Source organism: Acomys russatus, chromosome 14 (assembly GCF_903995435.1).
Source record: "Acomys russatus chromosome 14, mAcoRus1.1, whole genome shotgun sequence".
Classification (NCBI taxonomy): Eukaryota; Metazoa; Chordata; class Mammalia; order Rodentia; family Muridae; genus Acomys; species Acomys russatus.
In genome coordinates, this window is record NC_067150.1 from 56,309,231 (window position 1) to 56,315,230 (window position 6,000).

The 6,000-nt window shown below is 46.9% G+C and overlaps 1 non-coding gene across 1 annotated transcript; it reads left to right on the forward strand.

Moving 5' to 3' along the window:
* The first annotated feature begins 2,664 nt into the window (after nt 1-2,664).
* Nucleotides 2,665-2,771, forward strand: LOC127198854 (U6 spliceosomal RNA). Its single transcript, XR_007831890.1, has one exon. It is a non-coding gene; the product is annotated as a U6 spliceosomal RNA (small nuclear RNA).
* The last annotated feature ends 3,229 nt before the right edge of the window (nt 2,772-6,000 follow it).

Sequence of the window (6,000 nt, forward strand, 5' to 3'; positions counted from 1 at the left end):
GTTACACAGAGAAACCCTGTCTCAGAATAAATAAATTAGTTAGTTAATTAATTAAAAATAAATCCTGAAGCCAAGTGGATGGCAGAAGTCATGGTCTACAGAGTGAGTTCCAGGACAGCCAGGGCTACACAAAGAAACCCTGCCTCAAAGCAAAAGTCCTGAAAGAAAATAAAAAAGCAAAAAACTTCTGAGCACGATGGTGCGTACCTTTATCTCTGACACTGGGGAGATGGAAGCAGGTAGGTCATAAATTGGAGACCGCTCACTGTAGGCTACACAGCAAGACCTGTCTCCACAGCAGCAATAACACACATCAAGAACCTGCTAGTGTGGTGGTATACACCATGGCCACGCTTGGGACGCCAATGCATGGGGCCACAGGAGTAGCGGAATTAGAGGAAAGCCTGGGCACTGAGTACAGCAAGACCTTGTCGGAGGCAGTGGGAGAGGGCTCTCCTCAGCACAGGTGGAGGCTCTTGAGGCTTTCCACTTAGAGTCAGTATAGCATGGGTCTCCATCAGAACCAGCTCCTCAGAACTTTTGCCTGTGTGGCAATTTGGGGTTGTTGCCCAAGAAAGATGGAGGAACAAAATAACACCCACATTAGCTTGTGAGCCTGGCTGCACCTTTGGTCCCTGCTCAATTTAGGGCCTTGGGACGTTTCTATGATATCCTGCCCCTCTGTGTTCCTAGATGTGAGATGGCAGTAGCAAGACCTTCCTCAACAGACCCGTCCCGGGAAGCACCGGCTGCCTGGAGAGCTCAGGGAAGGTCAGCTGACTCAGCACGTCATTTTATGTCCCACTCTTCCTTACTGGCTTAGATTACAGACACTGGAGGGGCCAGTGGGCTAGCTGGCTTCTCCTCAAACTCCTGTGGAGACAGACAAGTAGGAATCACTTGCTAGATACTCACTGCCAGGGTTTTCCAAGGTTTCCAGATAGTAAATACACGGGCCACTGAGATGGCTCAGCAGGTAAAGGTGCTTGTCTCCAAGCCTAGTGACCTGAGCTCACACTGGGAACTAATATGGTGGAAGGAGAAAGCCAACTCCAGAAGGTTGTCCTCTGAGTTACACACACACACACACTGAGGGCTTGGGATGTGGTTCACTTGGTAGAGGGCTTAGCTTGGCCCCAGGCTACACCCCTGCATTTCTTCCCCACATAGCCATTTCCCTTTGTTTTGTTGTGATAACCATTTGCCTGGGGTAATGAAATATTTTTGCCTGTTCTGGTAGCTAATTATACCGAGTGCTTTTCATGAATTTATTAGCCATTTGTTTTTGTTGGTTTATTTGCTTGGTTTTTTTGGGGGGAGGGGAGAGTGTCAGTTTTTTCTTTTTTTCTTTTTCTTTTGTTTCACTGTATATGAGTATGTTGGTTTGAATGAGATGTTCCCCATATTCTGAGATATCTGAGTACTTTGTCTCTAGTTGGCGACACTTTTGGGTAGTTTTATGAGGTATGGTCTTATGGAGGAAATATGTCAGTGGGGTGAGGGGAGTCTTTGAGGTTTCAAAACCCATGTGCTGTTTGAGCGCACTCTTTCTGCTTCCTGCCTGTGGGTGAAGATATGGGCTGGCAGCTGCTGCCCTAGCCACCATGTCTGCCTGCCTGCTGCACGCTCCCCGCTGTGATGGTGATGGATCCTGGAACTATATGCCCCAAGGAAACTCACCTGCAAGTCGCTTTGGTCATGGTGTTCTGTAACAGCAATGGGAGCGTATGTAAGTATGTGTACTGTGTGCATGGCTGGTGCCAGGAAGTTTAGAAGGGGGTGTCAGATCTCCTGGAGCTGGAGTTGCCCTGAGTGGTGGTTAGCCACTACATATGGGTGCTGAGAACTGAACTCTCATCCTCTGCAAAAGCAACAAGTGCTTTTAACGGCTGAGCCATCTCCTAGCCCTGGGTTTTGTTTTTTAGGAAAGAGGTGAGGATTTTTTTGTTTTGCTTTTGTTTTTGTTTTTGTTTTGTTGCTTTGTTTTTCAGGCAGGATCTCACTGTATACCCCAGGCTGGTCTCCAATTCACATTTCTCTTGCCTCAGCCTCCCATGTGCTGAGATTACGGGTGTGTGTCACTATGCCTGGTTTCACAGTTTTACATTTAGAACTTCGATGTATTTTGAGTTGGTTTTTCAGCTAAGTATGAGAGAAGCTTCACCATTTAATCTGTTTTGATTTGTTAGAAATGCTGTTCCTTGATGTGTTTCTTTATGCCTTTGTCACCAGCTGGCTATAGAGATATGGTTTTATTTCTGGGGTCTCTACAGAAAACTCTTTTTTTTTTCTTTTGGTTTTTTTTGTTGTTGTTGTTGTTGTTTGTTTGAGACAGGGTTTCTCTGTGTAGCCTTGGCTGTCCTAGACTCGCTTTGTAGACCAGGCTGGCCTTGAACTCAGCAATCTGCCTGCCTCTGCCTCCCGAGTGCTGGGATTAAAGGCAAGGTGTGCGCCACCAAGCCCGGCTAGGAAAACTCTTGACCGATACCTAAGAAACACAGAACAAAAATATATACAAAAGCAATAAAGTTCTAGCAACTTGTACCCAACAGTGTATCAGCAAGTGTGTTTACTGCAGTCAAGCTAAATTCATCCAAGAACTGAAAGGGTGGCTCCATGTATGCCCGATATTCAACAGGAGGAAGAGTAAAAAAATTCAGGACCTGCTGGCTTCAGCAGCACCTATACTAAAATTGGAACAATACAGACAAGATTAGCATGGCCCCTGCACAAGGATGACACGCAAATTATGTTAAGGGTTCCATATTTTTTGACATATTTGAAAAATACTTGCAAAATTTTGTTTTGTTTTTGTTTTTTGAGACAGGGTTTCTCCATGTAACCTTGGCTGTCCTGGACTCACTTTGTAGACCAGGCTGGCCCGGTCTTGAACTCACAGCAATCCACTTGCTTCTGTTGCCGCCACCCCCACCCCTCCACTCCACCCTCCAGTGCTGGGATTAAAGGCATGCACCACCACACTCTGAAAAATACTTGCAAAAAATTTTTTTTAATCAGGACTTTATGAAATACAGCTCAGTGGTATAAGAGGTGGTAATAAGCATAATTTTTAAAAATGCCATTTAGACATGTAAAAATAGCTTAGTATTTTGGGCCAGGCATGTTGGTGCACACATTTAATCCCAGCATTTGGGAAGTAGAAGCAACAGATCTCTGTGAGTTCAATGCCAGCCTGCTCTACAAGGCAAGTCCAGGACAGCCAGGGCTTATTACACAGAGAAACCCTGTCTTAAAAAACAAACAAACAAATAAAAACTCAGGATCCCTACTATACCCAAGGCTGCACCTGATAGCCAGAACTCAGTGACATCACTCACTCAAGATAACCAGACCATGACTAGAACCCCATGATGTCCACCGGACAATATAAACTGAGATTACGAGCAATGCTCTGCTCTGCACATTTGGGGAGGCACCACCTTGAGCTATCTGCTCTGCAGCTGGAGAGTCTCCTGGGGGAGACACTTGTCATCCCAGCATCAGGGAGGCAGAGCCACATGGGTCCCTGGGCCTCAATGGCAGCCAGGGTAGCCAGTGTAGCTTCAGGCTCTTAAAAGACCTTGTCGCTAAAATCCTGAGGTGACTTAGTAGCTAAGAGAATTTGTAGAGCATGAGGACCTGAGTTCAAATCCCTAAAGCCCACATAAAAAGCTAGGTATGCCAGTGCACACGTGCACTGGATAGAGACAGGGCACTGGGAATAGAAGTAGGCAGACCTTGAGAGCTCTCTGGCTGGCCTGCCTGGATGAAATAATGAGATTCTGGTTCAGTGAGTCAAAGTCTGGACTCAAAGAGGCAAAAAATGAGAGAGGAAGAATCCCAGAGTTTATCTCCGACCTCTGTGAACACACACATAGGTATGTATGGCCGCATCCCATGCATGCAACACACATACAAGATGGATCTCTCCTGAGGAAGACCTAAGGTTGACCTCTAGCCTCCTCAAGCACAGACGCACCTGCACACACAGACACAAATAATCAAAGACATTGGACAAAAAGAACAAAGCTGGAGGCATTATAATATCCATATACTAAATGATCTTAACCGCAGCATAGCCATAGTAACCAGAATAGCGCAGGGTAGCAGAAGAGACACTGAGATCAGCAGAACAGAACAGAGCACCGGGGTCCTTTCTCATGACGTCCCACTGAGGCCTTAAGCCAAGCGGACTGCTCTCCTCCGCCTGCTTGCTGTTACAGTTGCCTGGGGAGCTTTTAAAACCATGGATGTCTGAGCTATTTCTGGGATCGATTACATCAAAACCAAGAGGAGGGTCCTGCCATCATTTAATTTCTATAAACTCCCCAAGTGATCGCAGTATGCGGCCAGAGTAAAGAGCCTCTGAGGTGGGCCGCTGAAGATGGCCTTCTCAGAACCCCAGCTTGCTTGGATTCTTCCAAATGGGCCAATCTGCTGCCTCACAGGGGAGCTGAAGCTGTTCTGGGAAGTGATTACACTTCAGCCATGCCAGGAGGGGGGAGGGGAGGAGAGGAATGAGATCTGTGGAACTGGAGAGATGGTTCAGTGCTTAAGAGCACTGGCTGCTATTCCAGAGGATCTGGGTTCAATTCCCAACAACCATGTAGCAGCTTACAATTGTCTGTAACTCCACCTCCAGGATAAGGATGTCCTCTCCTAGCTTCCACACACACAAGACATGCACATACTGCACAAACATACATGCAGACAAACACACACACAAACACACACAAGTAAATGAAGCCTTTAAAAGAGGGAAACCCTGCCCAGGTCTTCTAGGTCTGCCTCCGCTGTTGGGAGCATTGGTCTACAAAGCCATCTCTCTGCAGAGCCATTTGCCAAAGTGCAGGAAGGGCTCTGGGTCTCCAGTCCTCCATCCTGAGCAGCCGGGCTTTCTCCCATGGGTGACTGGGGGTAGTATGGTAAATGGAAAAAAGCCAAAAACTGAGCTGGAGAGAGGCTTCAAAGGAGCACAAAGACCTGGGTTCAAATCCTCAGCACCCACACCAGAAACCAGGCAGTTCAAAATATAAGGTGGGGAAACGTTTAAAATGGGTCAGCTGCTAAAGCTGCCTGCTGCACAAGCCTGGGAAGCCGGCATCAAGCTGTAGAACCCACATAAAGATGTAAGGGCAGAACAGACTCCATAGGGCTGTCCTCTGACCTTTACACATTCCCTGTGACATGAGTGCCTACACATATTGTACACACATACATATGTGCACCTACCCACTGACAAGCACCCTACACACACATACACACAGAGAGAGAGAGAGAGAGAGAGAGAGAGAGAGAGAGAGAGAGAGAGAGAGAGAGATCTACTATTGTTACTTTACCAAATTGCAATGTTTTCGAACTGTCTTCTAAATATCTCATATGTACCCCAAGATTTGCCTGCTCTCAGCATTAGCCAGAGAAACTTCTCTTTGCAATGGGAAGTGGTTAGAGCAGAGACTCATCACTGGTCAGAGTGCTGAAACTAAGTGGCTGGGTACCCAGCCCTATGTATAGCTTCTGTAGCAAACCCCCTCTCTCCATGGTTCAGGGAACATTTTGGAAGAGAGACAGAAAGAATGTAAGAGCTGTGAAATGCTGTCTTCTGGACGTGGCATATGGTTGCACTCATGAACTCACACAGCTATCCTTATATGCACAAGCTCAAGCCGGTTAAAAATCCAAGGATGAGCCGGGCATGGTGGCGCACGCCTTTAATCCCAGCACTCGGGAGGCAGAGGCAGGCGGATCGCTGTGAGTTCGAGGCCAGCCTGGTCTACAAAGTGAGTCCAGGATGGCCAAGGCTACAGAGAGAAACCCTGTCTTGAAAAACCAAAAAAATAATAAATAAATAAAATAAATAAATAAATAAATAAAAATCCAAGGATGGAGCAGGGCGTGGTGACACACACCTGTAATCCCAGCACTCGGGAGGCAGAGGCAGGTAGATCCCTGTGAATTCGAGGCCAGCCTGGTTTACAAAGCAAGTCCAGGACAGCCAAC